Genomic DNA, 19686 nt, shown 5'->3' on the forward strand with positions numbered 1-19686 from the left:
TCCTACGACCCGATATTGTCTATAATAAATCTAGCTAACTTTTAAGCTAGCAAAGATATAACAATGCCTCAGCCTCGGAAATATTAGCTTTGTCAATGAGTTTTTAGATAATTATCGGTTACTGTTCTCTAGTATTCTTAATGTACTTACCATTGTTATTGCGGCCAAATCTGCCCATCAACCTGCCCCTGTCATGTATAGTGTTTGTGTGTATACTACACGATATGATGTATCGACGCTTCGAAGAGGTGCATAGCCGATTCTAAAGTAGCTGGTGATGACCGCCGATGTGATTGGCCTGACTGGCGCCAACTGACAAACGACCATAAATAAGGTCGCCTAGGCCAGTACATACGCTCGCAGAAGCACAGGGTGTAACAGAAAACACAGCACAACTAGCTGATATGCACACAAACAAACGAGCTCGTCGTATTTGCTATATTCGTGCGTTTTTTGCTGATGATTTCATAGCCTAACCCGACAATGAACGACCACTGCTACAAACTGTCATACGTACGTTAATCTTCCATTTATATATCATCGTACAAGCTAGAGTATTAGCTATTGTTTTCATACCATATATATATATATATATATATATATATATTTATGGTTCAGCTTTAGTATGATGGACGTACTAAAATGTGACAATCTCACAATACTAGTTAGCTGGCTAGATACACGACGAGACTGAGTGGCACGATTTGTTTTTCTAGAAATTTACAATAAGTGCAGGTGATACGTATCTGCAGCCCGTAGCGCCTTGTAAGCCTAGCGCAGTGGATATTTATAGACTTTGCTGTACACACGTGCTATAAAGGTACACGTAATAATAACAACACCATTTCATTATGCAGCTGGAGCACTGCAGACGCTGTCCGTACCGCAGTGGTAGCTGGATCGATTGGTTTGTCGAGTCGTACCTTTTTATAGACGCTATTATTTATCTAGCTTGACTCTAGCGCCCTCTCACTTCGAGCCATTCTCTTCACGATACTTTCTCGACCGTTGACGCTTCTTACACGCGTCCCTTTCAATCCGTAATTGTCGTCTGTCATCGCCTTGGCAATGCGCGGAGTTAGTTGGCCAAATTCAAATCCGCTACTGCTACGACCCCCTGGCCAGCCATAGATCCAACTAAACCTTTCGCGTCCTACCTGCGGTATTGTCGTTTGGCATTGTATCAGCTCGCTGGTCCCTAGCACTAAGCCTTTGCCCGGACTCCAGCCTAGGTCACCATATGATCCGCAGGTAAAGATAGGCTATCACGTGGACAACTGTGCATCCATTACTAACTCGAATGTTAACTAAGTTGTTAACTAAGTACCTCGTTCGGCAACAGCTACAACGCATGAACGAATACGAATTTCTTAAGAGAGAACGATTCTTCCTCCCTAACTATGAATGAGCAGTAAACGGCGATTTTCATTTGCATCCTTTGCTAGGCCAAGCCGAAAGGCCTATTGCATCGCTATTGTCAAAACTGAAATTATAACATACAGATCTACGTAACTGAACACAACATATCTATTTGGGAACCATCCATTGTATTGCATTTTTTACTTTTTAAAATTAATTAATTATATGGTATGGATACATACAGGCACCCATCATTTAGCAAAAAAAACGAATCACTTCCAGGAAACGTTCCGTATAGAAATGAAGTCGTTGTGCAAACGTAAGCTAGGAGCGTCTCAAGAACGGGACGTTTCCTTAAAAGATGATGACACTTCCCTCAAGTGTCTCGTGAACTTTCTGAGATTTCATTGCTGCTATAAAAAAAAGAACAAAGAGGTCACAGAAAAACTTGCGAATATACTGTATTCGACCAGGAACACAGGCTACAATACGTAAGCCCTACCATGGCGACTTGTTCCAGCCCAACGAAATCCATCGCCGACGCAATGCTTTCAGTGGTAGTCATCATGGATACTAAAGCGAAGCAGGAAACGACAGATGTCGTAAGAAATAAATACCCTTAATACTGCTATATACACACATAGATGAAAAAGTGCAGACGTAGAAGAGCTCCCTTAGTCGGTATGTATTACTATCTGTCAATTCGGTCAGATCCCTGTGAGCTTTCTGAGCTTGAGAGTGAAAATGTTATATATATATATATATATATATGTATGTATATAATGATGGTGAAAAGTCAGTATGCTTCTCGCATTGCTCTAGTAGCCACCTGCTATGCTGCAAGCTGTAAGCGTATAGGATACATTATTGTTTCTTTTCATTCGAATTAATATATTTGTTCAATAATGGATTGTATGAAAAAGAAAGGAAATGCAAGACTACCATTATGGATAAACTTTGACGTTTTCAGTTGGGATAGTTCAGCTGGATGGGTGCTGGACAAACTGCCTCTAGGAAGGTTTTATCAGGCTGATGGAGAGGTACCGAAGTAAAATCACGATTTAGCAAGCTAACTTAGCAACTGCCCAGCGTAGCTGTTTGTTTGCTGGGGTTGGTTGAGCTCTTAAGCGCTACACACCGCTTACTTCGAATGCAAGATCCTGCGTATCATCCGTCGTTTAACTTGCCAGAGATGGCGTAAAGTTCATTCTCGCTTCCGACTAAATAGGTATGAAACTTCTTCTTTCTAGGTCGCTGCTAGCCGCTGCTTTGCTTTCTCCTGGCTGAAACGCTCTGCCCTAACGTTAATTGCAGTATGGCACTATATAGATGTGATCTTCCCGACTTTTACTTCAATCGTCGTCCAGATGTTTTCTATAGGCACGAGCTTTGTAGCTTGGCAGCGTCTGTATTACGTACCCATATGGCGATCGGCTACACGGAGACCATATTTTCACAGGCATTGTATTTTCACTCAGCTCACAAGACAATAAAGCTGACTTATAAGTCAAGCTGTACCAACCCATAGCCATACCTAAAGTAACGTTTTTTTTTTGAAAAGTAGTGATTTTGTGTAGTTATATTAATGAAGCGGATTGCTATTGGCTGATGCGGTCGTATCGCACATTGATTTGTGTTTCTAGGACGATCCTTAATTCTAAGCTGTAATTGGCAGCCGTGTGATTTCGGTATTCAAAGTAACTAGTAAGTATAAAATGTGCATACAACTTATTGACGTTCTCAGGCTGAAAACTTCATGTACATTTGCTGACGCCTATCACCAAGGGTCGCCTGTAGTCGGCTCAACTTACTTCTCAACTTACAGTACTTCCTAATAACGAATTGCTTATGTGTTCTTTGGAATATGGTCAATTATAGTTTCGCAGTACAATCATCAAGTTAGCTTTAATTAATTATTAAGATCAGGGAAGCGACATTATCATTAAGCTTACAATATTTCTTGAGCTCTGCGGTTGTTGTCAGCATAATGAATAGTAATGAACGGAAGTTACATTTTTTACAGTCGAAAATATGTAAAGCAAAACTTCAGGGATTTCAAAGTGTGTATTTGTAATCGCGCAAATGCGGTTTGGCATTTTCCCCCAATTGGATTATCAGAGGTTCATTAATTTTTTTTTTGTCTAAACTTCTAAACCGGATATTCGACCCTGACTTGATGCACTGAGTGCGCCTCATTACATTGCCTCTCATATAGAGACACAAATATAGCAGTCGTGTTACAACGCGTCCACATAACATGTATGTATATGGACGCGTCAATCCAGAGATGGACCGAGGTATGCTTATATATAGTCAGACAATCCAAATGTACAGATAAACGTACCAGAATCAGTTTTGTTTCTCTGTCGAGCAAATTTACATAGCTCACGAACCCGACACGCGTTATTTAGCAAATCTATGTTTTCATATTTCCCGTCTTAGTCCTTTTTCCTTCTTGTTCTCCGTATCACATCGTAATCTGTGCGCACGATAGATTTGTTTGCACCAAGAACTTGATGAAAACTGATATTAAAATTTGTAGGGCATGGTCTTCGTCGCTGTTAGACAACGCTGACACTCAGAGGAAATGTTAAAGACGGCGGCTGTGTGATGCAGGCAACGGTAGCAACCGCATTTTACCAAAAATCCACCTGATCACTGAGGGGTAGGACTCGCGGTTTTGGCTAGTGGCCGTCTCCAAATTGTGGTAGGTCATTCGGCCATTTGAGTGCTATTTTAAGCTGCAGGTGCTTAATAAAGATCCACCAACGTTGATCAGTCATCATCCCGTACCATGACGCGGCCCTGCGACGCTAAAGGTGTCCTTTTTTGTTCCTAGCCACACAGTTTCATGGAAATCAGAAAACACTGGATGATAGGAGTTTTGTGCGACCATGTTGCCACTGGCTGGCTCATATGTCAATAAGAGGTTTAGCAAAACCGTTTCAATAGAAAACAGTAATGTTATTAATTTGCACAAAGCTCGATTATATTCTGTTCTATCTGCGCGTGTCCGTGCTGTACTAATGAGCAATCGATTTACGGATATATGTAAAGAGGAAAAGCGCTCGTTTAGCTATTGGACTGATGAGCAATAAGTAGATCGTAATGCAACGAGATCTTCAACAAGACGTCTGGGTTGATATACAGTAGAAATCAATGAGGACGTTGCTGAAGAGAGAGAAAGGCTGGGTGTTAGCCAGTATTTACACGGAAACGGCGACTCGTGATGAGGCTATCAGGATGTTGGTGATAGCTGGTGAGGAAACAGCTTCCGTAGAAATCGGCAGATGAAGAACAAGCTGCCGTAAGTAATACCTGACTATCGCGCACTCAGCTATCACAAGACATAATATCGTCAATACGGGTTGGTTTGCATCGATGACATTCGCAAGAAAAACACTACTATTTCCACAAACATGCAGTCCGTATGCTTGGATTAACCTTTTCGTGTATGCTATAGAGCAAACGGCAGAATCTTTGAGGTTTACTTTGTTTTGGGTAAACAAAAAACTCTGCTGTCGGACGTATTTTATTGATCTCTTACTTGCCGTACTACTTTTCTATGGCTAATGAACCAACTACGTGTATTTCGGGGGAGATGTCATGCAGTTTTCCACCTCGTTTTATCCGTATGATTGAATAGATAGACCAATAGCTTTGTTGTTTTCTTTGGCCGCCTCTCCTTATGTATGATGCGTGTGTGTGTGTGTGTGTGTATACCCACTGCTAATATTATTTCTGCTTTCAATAGGTCCGTTCGTGCAACTGTCTCCAATAAGGATACGCAATGGTCAACGTTCATGGAAATTCAGTCACTTGTCTAAAAAGATTTAATGATCTTGGTACAAATAGTACATTCAGCGACTTATTTTCTATTTCAGCCGACCTGGCCTACCTTCTTCTGTCGACCAAAGTCCAAAAAGGAAAATTGGGTTGTTCCGTTGCGCAACTCAGAATTTGTGCCAGGACAGCCACCTCTACCACCGCTGTCCTCGTTTTAGGCCGCTGGCCCGTGGCCCAAGCCACAAGTGGCTGCTGGTGTCAGCAGTAGCAGAATATGTTACACAGGGCAGATTTATCCTAGGAAATACGTACGTTCGACGAACAGCGAGATCCTCCGAAGTCTATACCTATATAGCTTTATATAGGCTCCCCATTGCTGGTGATTCAGCATTATAAATCAATCTCTTGATTAAAAAAAATTTCCTTCTGGTGCTACTGACTGATGATGCATAGCAGTCTGGGTCACTTTGATTCTGATGTGGCGTCCTCTTTGATCGATAGAGACTAGTAAGTAAACGCATCTCTTAAGAGCTCGATGCAGATGAATGTCGTAGAGACTGGCCCTTGTTGCCGCTCACGTATCACGTCCTATCTTCGATATTGAAGTTAAAACGTTTCGAGTAAATCTGTATACAGCTAGTACAGTTAATTTATATAGGGATAATACCAGCACGCGAATACGAATAATCGGGAAAGTCTCCTACAACACGATATAATTGATAATTGCTGACCAGATCGATGATACTCTTGTAGCCGTAAATAGATCCCATTGTTAGCGTCATTAGGGAGCGCTTAATATGAGATGTACAGCACCCTGGCTCTATTTTCCCACAACGTCCTTTGCCTTTACCTCGAGATCGTTCTCGTATTCTGTTGCCAAGTGTGGCCATTAATTATGGTTGTGCGTAACATACTATTAGTTATGAACGCCGCAAGCTATTTTTGCATCCAGGCCACAAGTCAAGGTAAGAAAGTATCTAGGTTGAGAAGGGTACCGTTCACGGCACTACACAGAAACTTAAGCTGCCTGGTAGCGTAAAGGCTAAAGGTCGATGTCTTACGTTTCAGGTTTTTCATCCCTTGTTCTCTTGTAGCCTATTAACGGCTGTGTAATATCTATATATTACATGTAGTAATATCGGACTGCTACTTCGTTAAGTTTCTATTGGAAATAGCGTAAAAGCGAGATATTAGACACATTTGCTGATGCGCAACAAGTGGAAATAACGGGCCCTGTAAGCTTGTTTCAATGGCACCCTGTGGGTCGGATACACCAAGCACGAAGCTCTAATTGTGGCCCTTCGAGGAGACAAGATGTTGAAGACGTTAAAGGTGATAGATGGACGTACAATTGTATTGACGTTCGGTCAAACCGATTAAGACGTCGGCGCTGAGATGGGCAAAAAAAAGGAGGCACCGCATAAAGTTCGTGCGCACTGGACTGGTGAAGTTGACCCACACAAAATTGGGAGAATTGTGTATGTATTGATCTATTGGTGACCGGATAGGACCAAGTAGGGCCGTACAGGTTGAGCGCCCAGCTTGAAATTTCTGTTGTGCAGCAGCGGTAGCAGTTTCTTCTTCCAGAGGAAAAGGCTTCTGTTGAAATACGCTGAACTGCTACTGACGAACTTCATTAAGTCCGTCTACATATGCATAGTTACGTATATATACATACAGTGTTCTGTTGAGCTTCAAGTCCACAGCGTAGCCTTCCCCGTTAGGAATACCGATAATCTTTGGAGGCCAATCAAAACATTCGACCTGTCTGTTCTAAGCCGTAGGAAAATGCAGCAATTTTTTGGTATTTATACATTTCAATCCAATTTCGTTTTCCATGATTCATTTCTCAAGTATCAAGCATCGCTGGAGGAGACTTGTTGTGATTCAGTCTGAAAAGCAGCACTGCGTACTCATTCTTTTCCACTGCTTCTCACTCACTGCTCCGCCTTTATTGAGATATTGCTCACAAATACATAGCTGCTAGCCAAGTTGAGGCAGAAATGGAGGTCATCGCAAGTAATACGCCTGTACCCTGGTACATGCGTAGGTCGCGCCGTCTCCCCTGTCTCACAATCGCGTAAATTTTTCGTCTTTCCGCCGGTAGAAAGTTTGGCCACGCACTGGGCCGTTGTATTCGTTAAAGAGAGACATTCTAAGGGGAGCTGTCTCTTCCCAGTTCGACCTTTTTTTTGCTCGTCCTATTGGTCGACTGATTAGTACGAGTGCTACCGGTACGGTGATATCTGCCCCTCTCTCCGGTTTCTTCCTCCGAAATTTGGCACAACTCCAACGAGGCGTAGATTCCTCTAGCTGGCCATTGATAAATGCCGTCAGTCGATCCACTGACTGCACCAACAGCAACGGTATTAACAACAACATAGAAACGATGCTTACGGAGACGACGACAAACCAATTACTTCGGGACTTTTTACCACGCCTCCATCTTCACCATTCGGCCGACAAACGATCTGACCCTCAACCAAATGTACCAAACGGTCACAGCTACCGATATCGGCTGGCACGCTTGATACTCGCTGCAAGAACACGCTGTTGTGACATCATCAATGAGCGTAGCTCTAGTTGTACGCTACTACGCTATGTTGTACAGGAAGCGCGTCAGCGGCAACCGTAACAGCCAAGATGGCTGCCTCGCCCGCAGCAGCCTTCCGAGCCCTCGCCTTATGTCGAATTGAGTCACGCTGCTGTTCGCCGTTAACCGGCATACGAGCGCATTTACCTCAGTATCTATTGCCGTCAATGGCATGCCGGCAGAGATTGAAAACACTACGTTATACATGTGCATTTCTTTGCTCGACGAAACGTAAATTTCTCTCCTAGAACGAATGGCTATCAGTATACGTTACAAACAGTAGAGTATGATTATTTTCAGATTTAAGAAAATAATAACGAAAAAAGTTTACGACAAAGCTATATAATTATGGTGAACAACAACTGCTAGCAGAAGAAATCCAATCCTAATAGGCAAACGATGAACGTTAAGGCCAAGCAGCTGCTGTTTGAGGCTCACGTAGCATCAGCCAAAGGTCTCCGGCTACCAACCGTTACCACAACATTGACATCGTCGTTGACATCGAAAATCAGCAGCTGTAGCAGTAGTGGTCTAGGCAGCGATGGCGCTTTGTAGTTTTCATTGGGCACGCGGAACCTACCTACAAAAATAGGAAATAAGGCTCGCGTAGGGATGGAACTGCGAATGACGGCAAAATGGCGACTCCCACTATAGGGTGTCGAAGGGAAGAAGGACTTTCCAATCAAAAACATTTCTAATTGAATAGTTCATTGTATCGTTGGCAGCAATGTCTTAAAGCTTACTATGTTTCCAAAATATACGTTGCATCGTTCATCAAAGACATTGAGGTCTGCAGTGCACAACTTATTCATCGCGCCCTTGTAGGTTCGTATTCGGCTGTAATAGTCATTTCTATGTAATACTTGAGAGGTGGAGGAAAAGTCTTCAGTTTTCAGTTCTATTTTTTTCGTCATGTTGCGCACTATTGCCGCTCGTGTCCATCGTGTCTGCCACGTGTTTCTTCATTCTAGACTAATACACATCGAGTGGAGGGATATTGCCACACATTTTAAACAGAGTCGTCGTTTTGCTTCAGGTGACAGGAACGGGACTTGACAGAGTTGGTGTAGGATTTTAAGAGCTTGTTAAATATCGTATTCGTGAAGCGTAGGTTTACAGAAGCTTCGGTTCCTACCGCGATCTGTACCGCCGCGACCATTGCCCATTCTATCGCGTTCTCCATGGAGTGCTACCGTGCGAGAGGAATATAAAGTTTTGTCATCAAATGGCCATGGGCAGAGTAGCAAAGGAAACTTGCTAAGTCATAGCTCATAAACGATAGTCCTTAGCCAGCAACTGTAGAAGCGCAAGGAACAATGGATTTCCAGCTTGCCCTCTCGTCCTTCCCTCTTCGTCTAACTCCCACCAGCCCAGACACCGTCAGTGCTACTCTTTTGAGATTATTGACAACTACCGGCAGCCTTAAACACCATAGGACCCGCGGAATGGTCCTGTTCGTTTTATTTGCTATTTTTTTTAGATTAGAATTATGGACGCTCTTTTTGTCTATTTGCACTTCGGCTTCCCTATGTGGTGCCCTCTTTAAAGGCGGATGAGTTCTAGTTGTACACGCACCTATGCATGCATATGTCTAAGTATTAATGAGATTCTATTTAAGTACACTGTTTCCGCAGTTCTATTTGCAGAAGATCGCTGTAAGGCAATATATGGGATGTGAACATACGATATAAAGATGCTTGTATCTCTATATTTATTATCCATTACAAATTAGCCCCATCAGTTACTATGTACAATTATACACTTATCATCGTACATTGTATATGAATCGTGCGGAAGCTCATTCTGAAGCTGATTAACGGAATTTATAAGGAGCTCTTTAATTAGGTTATTCGGTGCCAGAGAGCATATTATACTTTCGTTCACATCCAGGCATCGTAACACCTATAAGTACCTAACAGTACTGCTTGTTAAAATGTACCTGGCAGTATCTAACAACAAACAGCTATAATTATTTAGAATTTTCCTATTAAAAGAAAAATCACAGATATTTCTAAGAAATGCTTCTGGTGTTCAGCTGCTATCGACTACGAGAATTTAAGGATTATCAATCGCAGCATTGCCCATCGATGCGTGGACTTAAGTTACTATCGAACGCCTATAAAACGAGAATCGTGTGTCTACCTCTGGGGAACATTTTTAAAGGCCAACTAAAAGTTTGGCTTTCAAAAAGAAACAAACGTATAATACGCTGCGGCGGATAAGCAATAAATCTAGGTACTAAACTAAACGTTAATTGAACAAACGTTCTACGGCTGTGACGGTTATTAGAGATCCGTTCTGGCTACGGTGCTATTAGATGAGTTACCGTTGTTTTTAATTGTTGTTTGCTCTACTCTTATAACACTGTATTTGTTTTTCTTATGTATAGATTTCCACAGTATTTATATATACACGCTATAACAGTATACGCTTCTAGAAATGTATTTTGATTTAATTAATATCGATGACCTAGCTAATACTGCTGGATGGAAGCGCGAACGGCGTTAGCCATCTCGGTTGCAGACATTTTGGTTGAAACTGAGTGGCCGCTTCGTCCTTTGGCTGATTTAGACGATCTGCCTTCAGTCCTTTGCTATCTTCGCCCCCAGCTAAGGAACGGACAAACCAGTTAACAGCTTTTATGTCCATAGGCGATAGCGTCGGCGGTGACGGCAACAGATGACGGACCCTTAACAGTAAAAGTGGTGTTGTGTGGAGTATTTACGAGGTAAAAGGGCAGGCAATAACGGGACAGAAGCGGACTCGGGGTTGGACAAGGTGGTGCTTTCGTGTCCTACATCGTAAGGTAAAAACGACAGAGAGAAAGTCGGATGGAAGCTAGCCTGTTCGATATACTAACTAATATAAATGAGATATATACTCTGTACTCCCACCCAGCTAGGTTCTCGTCAACTTGGTATTTCACTCCTATACGCAGGTGGTCAGACTTAAGCCTACCGCATCCTCGTGACAGCTTCAGCCAGGATGATAACCACTGTAGCATACAACAAAGATAAAAGCGGGAGGAAAAGGAACGACAGGGAGTGCAGTAACGCACAAACCGGGAGTACCTGCTATTGTCCTTTGACCACATCCCATAGCCCGCCTCCATTTGGTTACCACGCGCTCTCTTCAATCACGAAGCTTTGATAGCTCCACGCTTCGTGGCTAGATTCATCAACGCTAGCTTCTGCCCCCCTTGGAATCCGCGCATTCTGCCTGGACACTGTTGCCAACCTATGCATTCCACTTCTCTAGGCTTGCAATCAAAGCCGATGATAGATTTGCTTGCCTCTTCGACTAGCGGTAGACTAAATAATGTATGCTTCCGTCTTCGGCCACACAGGACAAGTCTCAATTCGTAGTCTCGGGCAGCTTATTTGTAAGCAGAAAACGTTCCTAAAGTATACATTTCATTTGGTTCACTAAGTTTTTTTTAACGTGAAATTCAACGCATGATTCAACCACGTAGATATTGTCTGGTAAGAGATCGAACAAAAAGTTCTAATTGAAATCGAGTCCGTCCGATTCACGGGTACTCCATATCATTGAAATCCTTTTAGTGAAACACAAACAAGTTCAGGACAACAACCTCTACAGATTTGTTCCGTCGTTGCTTCTGTTCATTTAGGCGTAGGGGGAGGGGTTAACGAAGTTTGTAAATGGCAAGTTAACTGAATAATTACGTATTAAATATAAACTTGCGCAACCGGTAGCTGAGAAGGCTCTATGGTGACAGCGTATGAATCAACTACTATTATAGTCCTCAGATCGACGGTATAATTGAATCTACACATATGACCGAAATCATGTGTGAGGTAGTGAAAATAAGCTGTTTGGCCCGACTTAGCCTCGGCTCGTTCTGGACTTGAGTGCTAAAATGCGAGGAAACAACCACCCTGTTATGCGCATTATATCGGGCGGCTATATCGGGTCTCGGGTGCTGTTCGAAGGTCTCACAAGTTCGAAGTAGGGCTATGGGGCAGAACCCCATCTGCGCGGCAAACGGACTGTGGGGAATAACCTCAGAGGGTGGAGTCCGCTCAGGGAAGCGAGGACTTGCGAGAGCCGCAGCTCATTCACCCACCCACTGTTGCATCCCGCGTTCCCCCTCTGCGTGAACCATCAGCACAACACCTTCGGGCCGAAAGCGCCTGGCTAAAGCAACGGAGGCGACATCCACCATCTCCACCTTCAATTAGACTCTAGCGCAGCCGACAACGACGAAAAAAACAGTAACAGCCAACGCCAACAACAACAATCGCAGCTTCAGCAATAGCAGCGACCACAACAAAAACGATATCGCCGGCAGAATACCTAAATGTTTCTCGTCTCCGTTACTTCTTATAGTCGAGTGGGGCCAAACGAGAACAGGGTGTCTCCTTATATGGCTAGCTAAGCACCCGGTTTCTCGGCCTACGCCTACGCCACCGTTTCCACCAAGGACAACCAAGAGGGAGAGAGAGAGAGAGAGAGAGAGAGAGAGAGAACAAGGCACGCTCCGAGCGACGTCTTTGCAACATTCCCCGCAAATAGCGTTTCAACACACCGTTCGACGAAAAGACAGGTATATCCATATATCCGTCCGCTCACCCGCTGCCTTTTTGCTACTCTGCCCTAGACCTTCCATCTGACTAACATCCTTCACCCGTTAATCCATCTTTATCGCTCGCTTAATCAGTCCTGAGTACTTGGCGCAGGCTGATGGGACAGACAGCTATGAATCTGCCAGCACTAGGCGCTGGGGGCGTGGGGTAGGTTTCCAGGAACTTGGTAATGAAGGATACGTAGCAGCCGACCAATGCCGTCAGTTAAGTAATTCTGCAATAGACGAAATAGCAGTGCGTCATCGATGTATACAGCCAATGCTCAATAATTTATAATCACAATGATTGCTGCGAGTCAAGATCATAGTAGAACATCAAGTTTACTTTTGTGTCTTATATCATTAATGGTCTTTAAGTGCATCTCTCTCTTATACTAACTCATAAAGCATTGTAGATAAAAATGTTGCCTCTACTGATTATTTCTACTAGCTACTAGTACTTATGTATCGGTTTGAGACCCTTATGTTAAACCACACGTCAATAGCGATACGCATTTAAAATCAGTTGGGTAGTAATTAACCCAATCTGTTGGCGGGTATTGGCCTCACGACGAGCTTATAAGCCTTAACGGACTTTGCCGTTCTTCCCCAGCAAACAGGTGGTTTGGCAATTTAAAAAGCCAAATTTAATTTTAGGCTTCTATATATATATATATATATATATATATACCGGTGCCGTGAGTTAAGGATACCATACGACAGTGATACGGACACAGCTGCATTTGCTTTATTGTGTTGAGCACAGCTATTGGGGTGGACTAAAGAACTACTTAGGCCATTTAATAGTATAAAGCAAGGCATCTATTTATCCCTTATTTTTTCTCTCATTCATACGGTGCTGTATATCCCAACATCACCCATATAGATAGATATTGAATATCAATGTACAAAGCATTCGTATACGTAGAGCGCTAACAGCCAGGAGCACTCGAACTGGCCGCCAACGTGTCTTGCTATTACTGATTTACTCATACGTGCATGATCATCATTGTTATTATCAGTGTCCCATTATCGTACGTATATAATATGGGCGCCATTACGGCCAGGATCATCATATGGTCTGTTGGCCGTCATTTGCAGCGCTTGTAGATCGTAAGTACCATATATATAGTACCTTCGGGAAAGGGGGGGCTCACAGACTTAGCTATACCTCGACTCATCTAAGATACAAGGGTATCATTGAGTAGCTGTCCAAAAGCTTCCCGATCCGAGAATGGAACAGCCAATGGCAATAGCGCTACCGCGCTAGCGACAATAGTATAGGATATATCAAGTCAATAGCACAATACGAGCCAACTTAGAACTACGTGTCTGTCTGCTTGCGCTTTTGTCTTTCTGCTTGTACATGCTTGCGCATCGTACGCACGTATGCAGGAACACGTGTATGAATGTACGTACTATGTAAATATGAGCGTTTTCGTATGCGTTCTCGTTCACACTTTTAGAAGAACGGTCCAAAAAAAAGCTGGCTTTAGTTCACATCGGCGCTGTACGGTCTTCACGCGGGGTCTAGATGTTAACAGAAACTGAAAACGGGATTACAACTGACAATAAGATGAGAGCTTTCGACCACGTCATCTGCTTCGCTGATGGGACTGCTTTCGCCACTTCTGCTGTTGCGACATTGAAGAAAAAGATCTGCCAGTAGTTCGTACAAGCTATATATGACAAACGTAACGGCGGCGCCGATGCGCACGTCTCTTTGAAAACAACAGGCTGTCACCTCAATGTCGTTGATCACGAAGGACCACGCTAACGTTGCTAAAAGCCGCCCTATCCATTTACGAGAGCTTGGCTGCACTGTTGAGCTCTTACTGCTGTTGAATGATTGTATAATAATATTACGACTGCAGCAAAGGGTGGGGCGAGAACGAGAGTCATGAAGTATGACAATAAAGGGGCTACTTTGCATGGTACAGTCCGAGCGTCTGTTGCGGAAATGGTGAGATTCCTGTCTGTAAAAATTTTGTGACAGAAAATGGGTTGTATCAGCCCGCTTATGCTCGGTGTTAAAAGCAGCAGGAGTGCGCTGGATGCAATGGTTGCCTTACTTAGTTTAGCTTCTCATTGCCGCGTGTCGAAACGAATTCTGTGAAAAGTAGCTGGGCCCAAAACGAAGCTCTGCTGTTCGGGATTTAAGTTCCACAAAAATGAAATTAACTTGGCTCGATTATTTCCATTTGGGACTTCTAGTTATAGACGCGTACTACAAAATATGTCAATCTTTTCCTTCTCAGCTATATTTAAATAGAAATAAACGATTTGAAAGATCACGCTCATGTGTGCTCATAACTACCTGTGTGGCACAGGTAAATAGGATGATAGTTTTGGATCGGAGTACGCTGAGCTAGTTTATCGAGAATCGAAGCGGTGGCTGACAGCTCATACAAAACAAGTACCGATAGAATAGCGATGAGATCAACGGGAAGAAAGTACAGGTGAGGCCATTGTCGTCGTCGATTCAACATAGCTATTACAGGATACCGACTACTAGGCAGCCACTGGCAACTGCTGAACACCGTGTCCTGTGTCATGTTGTCAACGGTGCTCTGACACAAATTCTACTACCGCTGCTGCTGCGCTTTGCTCGTTGGCAGCTCGCGCACACGAGCGAACCGATTACGGTATGCAAAACGAGTTTTCGTTACTGCCGTTGGCAAGCCTTCAGGCGTATTTTCATCTTCAAGTTTCTTCTCAGAGAAACACGGAGCCGTCATGGCAATGGCAACAGCAACGGGGTCGAGCCGCGTAAGGGTACGAAGCGAAGAGGTCGGGCACCGTTGTTTTGCGGCCATTACTGCTGCTAAGTTCATTGGTGCCGATAGGCAAAGGCCATGGTGAAGCAACTCCTATGGAACAGTGCCGGATGATAGCAGCGCGGCCATTACTGCAGGACAAACATCGTAGCCCGACAGCAGTCGGTGCCTGTACAAGCGTAACAGTAGCTTTTTTTTTACGTATCCTATATAAATGAACTGCGTCGCATTGACACAGGCACACGACGAGCGGGTAGCTCCCAACGAATCAATCTAGACGCTTGCTCACCTACCTAAGCAATAGTCACTAGAGAGCGGTACGGAGCAGGCGGAACAAGAAGGGTATGTTATAGCCGTTAAAGCTTACAAAACGGTAAACGCTACCGAAAAGCTATTACCACACTATCTAGAGATGTCTCAAATTAGTATTTTAGCGAATTTGTCAAGCTGAGTTTGTTACAGCCTTTGTTTGCATTCATTTTTGCTACTCGTTCAGAACGATGAATAGAGAAAATAAAAGCAAGACCGGTTCACTATAGTGAAATTGCAATGCTCCTTAACGTTCGATGTATGATAAAACCAACTTAATAGAATCGTGATCGAGTACGAAAATATTACGTGAAGTTTAGGTTTTCATAGCCACCTAATTATCATTGATCGGAGAAGTAAACACCCTTGCTCTCACCGTTAGCGCACTTATGGAAGTAGGCGAAAGCTGACCTTCTTGTCGATCTGATGATAGGCTCATAGTCTAAACAAAGCAAATTAATTGCCCTCTAGTCGTATCTGGCACCCAACCATAATCCACCGGTCCATTGGCGCGTCTTCTGATCTTCGTCGCTGGTTAATTCCGATTTCTTACCCTTTTACTCAATACGAAGTGTCTAAAATTACGTTTCCCTCTAACTTTGCCTCATTCTGATTCCTTATCCTAAGGTTGCCCTAGTGTAGTTGAGCATCGTCGATAGTGACGTTAAGGACTCGTTCTGGTTTTATATATTGCATTTAATTTGGAAGTGTCGACATCGCCTTATATACAATAGAACAGCTAGTGGTTTTGTATTAGCGAACTACCGGAACGCACGGACGCACATAGAATGAGAAAAGGCCTTGTGAGTCGTTTAAGCAGGTAAAATGGCTTCTACTTACTATTATTAATGGTACTTTACTGAAACCCCCCACTAGAAATAAGCTCACACATTCATCAAACTATTTTACACGTTACTGCACATTTTCATTGATACATGATTGCAAGGCGTGTGTGTTGTTGCACGTTTGGCTCAGCAGCTTCGGACAAATTACCCCCATCGCCCTGAGGTGCTAAGAGGGAATAGATGAGAAAAAAGCACACACTACTCGAGAGGGACTTACCAGTCGCTTGACAATCAACAGGGACGGGAGTAATTTAGGTAAAAGAGCGAACGAGAAACGAGCGAACGAATTCTGTGTCTGTATAGAGTCGGTGAATCAGCTCCAAGGCAAAACGGAGCTTACCTGAATTGTTATTTGCCAGGTTAAGGAATGAAGGAATTATTTAGAGTTTGGTCCTTCGCCCATTCGCCACGTGGAGCAGGCTCATGCAGAGCCACCAGCATGCACGACCGGCCTCGAGGCCACATCAGTTTGTTAGCGGCGAAGCGCAGAAGTTCTAGCCAGGGAAACATTCTGGCTTCCCGGTCCTCTTGACCTTTTTAGCTCCTTTCAATGCCTGTAATCTCGGTGCTTCTTTCCAATATTTGGATTCGATGTTACGTTCCGGCTAGTAAGCAACCCCACTCTTACCCGTAGATTTGATGGATAAAAATTCTTACGAAAAGAACTAATGTCTTCACGAACGTTATCACGGCAATTTGCTGTGTACTGAAGCGCCGCTACCACTAAATACGTCATGCCATGGAACAGATATCTACATAACCGTTACATACATACATATATAGCATAGCACATTTCGTAAATGGTATGATTTCGTAACGCGAACGATGACTCAAAAAGGTCTAGCCTCAACAACTAACTGCTGCCCTAAAACTAGTAAGTTATGCCTTGTATAGCACGCGCACGAAGACAAAGGCGACAGCGTTCTCAGATGTCTCAGCTGAAGCTCATCTAATTTCAAAGACTAGTAACGGTCACTTCTGTCAGCCATGTCTGAAAGTTGTTTTCAAGTGACAAACAGGAAACGCCAAAAATGCTACCATACATTAAGTAACTTAGATCATGAATCTGAATGTGCCAGTTGACGATTTGCCCTATAGCGTTTTATAACTGTCCCGGTAAACATTCTAATATTTGGAATTAGCCTGTCCCCTCCCCCTAAAAGACACGTGCCATTTTTTCAGGGCCGGGGCGCTCGTCTTCAATGAAGACAACAATAGCTAGTAAAATTGAGTCCGTCTATTATTATACAAAGTTGACCAAAACTAGCCGACATCTTTTGCGTTCTCATTATTTACTGTAGATCAAATTAGATCATTGTTTTAGCTTAATTTGTTGTCGTCTGCCTTGCAGGTGGCGGATTTTGCTCGAGGCGAACATGACATATCCTTCTGTTGCATAATCATAAGACGATGGAAAGTTGTAAAATTACCAATAAGAAGGCGGGATGAAAGGGAATCGAGATAACTACAGAAAACGTTTAACACTACCTGTCAACCGATTTCGCTTAGTATCACAAATTTAGTATTGATCATATCTCCTTGATTGCTGGAGAGCGTAAATAGACTATTCCGCACCGAAAGAATCAGCGTTGAATATGTTGGCAGGATAGTTTTGAATCCTGTTATCACGATAGCTACGATTTACCCATTTTTTCTGTCCATAGCGATATTTCAGGTGTCTAGACTGTGTCGTATCTTTTCAGGATGTAGCCTTATATTAGACTGCGTTCGCAAAGCTATACAGATCGGTTTCTGATCCTCCGGTTAACTAGGTAAGCAGCTGTTCGACCAGGTGCGTTGTGGTTCGTTTGTTATGGTCGAAGAGGCCAGGCTAGTGAAGGAGTGGTTTTCCAATGGCGGAAGTCGTCTGTCTGCCTTCAGTTCGGGCTGCGGTACAAGGAGCTACAGCTATACAGGCAAAATAGAAAGTGTGTAAAGTGCTGCGTACTCTGTTGATTTAGCGAGCGGTAACTCTGCGTATTTCGCCTCTGGTCTAAGTAGCTGCTTTTCTGTCACCGCTTTGCGCTTCAATACGAGCAGTATCGATGAGGTCAAAGAAGAGCAACCTCCCTTAACTGTGTGCGCCAATAAAAGAGCGTTGCTTCTGATTAGCGCCTTTCGCAAAAGGAACGTAAGCACAATTAATGATAGACATGATGACTAAACTGCTATGTCGTACGAGTTATACTATTTCTATTGCTACTATTACCACCCACGACCTCTACTACTCTGGCAAGACTCTGGAAGAAGTAACTTGACTTTCGTGTAGGGAACGCGAGGCTAAGGGGCGGGTATGGCTGTTACGTGAGGCTTGGGCAAGAAAATGAAAAATGTCTGCGACATGGGTCTACAGTAACATCGTACATTCACGGCCCAAGCGAAACACTTGGAATTACCTTGTCAGAATTGACTACGGCCATGGACGATAACAGCGTCGACCATCAGAGTAACCCGGTAGGCAAGAATTGAGGAAGCACAACTGAAAGGTCCTTAGATAACTCTTTTTCCACTATTTTTGCCCCCATGAAAAGAAACGTTTCCTTAGTGGGCAAAAGTCTATGTATGTCACCATTGACTACAACATCGCCTAGTAGTCCATGATGTGTATAAAGGATTCCGGTCGGAGTATCCGTAAAAAGCTGTGACGAGCGACCTAAGCCATCATGGGCTCGGTTGACTGATGCATCATGGACACCTGTTCAAGGCGAAAACGGCCATCAGTCAGGGTGACGAACTTATAGTTGAAATCCGTGCATTGGGCACGTAAGAGAGCATGCACTGTCCTATCCTGGCCGATTAAAATAGCCTCCAATTTTACACACGCATAGACGGCACACATAGAGAGACACTTAAAACTAGAGTGTGATGAACTTTTTAAGCTCGATTTTACAGCACAATGTATATGCTTCTGTTGGCACGTGGAGCTACATAAACAAATAGGCTTAAGTAAAAATGCTTGGCAAACACATTGTAAAATGTTCACCCGTCACTTCGATGTGGCTGTTGTATTTCTGGTAGAATCTTCGCGCACGATTTGCCCTTGACGGACCTTATTACTAATTTTAACATTGCTACTGGAGTCAACCTTTTTATAATCAACACGCATCCAAAATGTTCATTCATCAAAATAAAATTCCTGTTTGCAGAGACTTTAGATACTAAAAGAGAACATGGGCTAAAGAGGTAAACTGAATGCTAGCTACGAAAAAAGCCCACTTCTTTTGTCATCATAACAGAATTCAGTTTCGGCCCTATTTCCTTGTATTATATATATAAGCGACGCAGTAATCTAGTTATTTGTCTGCAGCTTCATTGTACAGCATCGTTGTGGAACACGAGTAGATAAGAGAACCGCCTGTTACCTATTTTCCGTGTTAACTGTAATTTAAATGAGAAATCTTGGTACGAAGCTACCGTAACGCTACATATATA

The 19686-nt window shown here is 43.3% G+C and overlaps 1 protein-coding gene and 1 long non-coding RNA gene across 4 annotated transcripts in view; one reads left to right on the forward strand and one right to left on the reverse strand.

The window, feature by feature from the left end:
• Positions 1-19686, reverse strand: part of jeb (low-density lipoprotein receptor domain-containing jelly belly protein) — a 92342-nt gene that overhangs the window by 69679 nt on the left and 2977 nt on the right. The window lies entirely within an intron of this gene.
• On the forward strand, positions 924-18151 carry LOC111247921 (uncharacterized). 3 transcript variants are annotated; one of them, XR_002672314.2, is made up of 5 exons: positions 924-1251; positions 1642-2040; positions 2330-2587; positions 10390-10544; positions 17606-18151. It is a non-coding gene; the product is annotated as an uncharacterized LOC111247921 (long non-coding RNA). The 3 variants fall into 3 exon arrangements; XR_002672313.2 differs by lacking the exon at positions 10390-10544; XR_002672315.2 differs by lacking the exons at positions 10390-10544; positions 17606-18151 and adding an exon at positions 5244-5723.

This window comes from Varroa destructor, unplaced genomic scaffold (genome assembly GCF_002443255.2).
Source record: "Varroa destructor unplaced genomic scaffold, Vdes_3.0 BEIS01000003.1, whole genome shotgun sequence".
Classification (NCBI taxonomy): Eukaryota; Metazoa; Arthropoda; class Arachnida; order Mesostigmata; family Varroidae; genus Varroa; species Varroa destructor.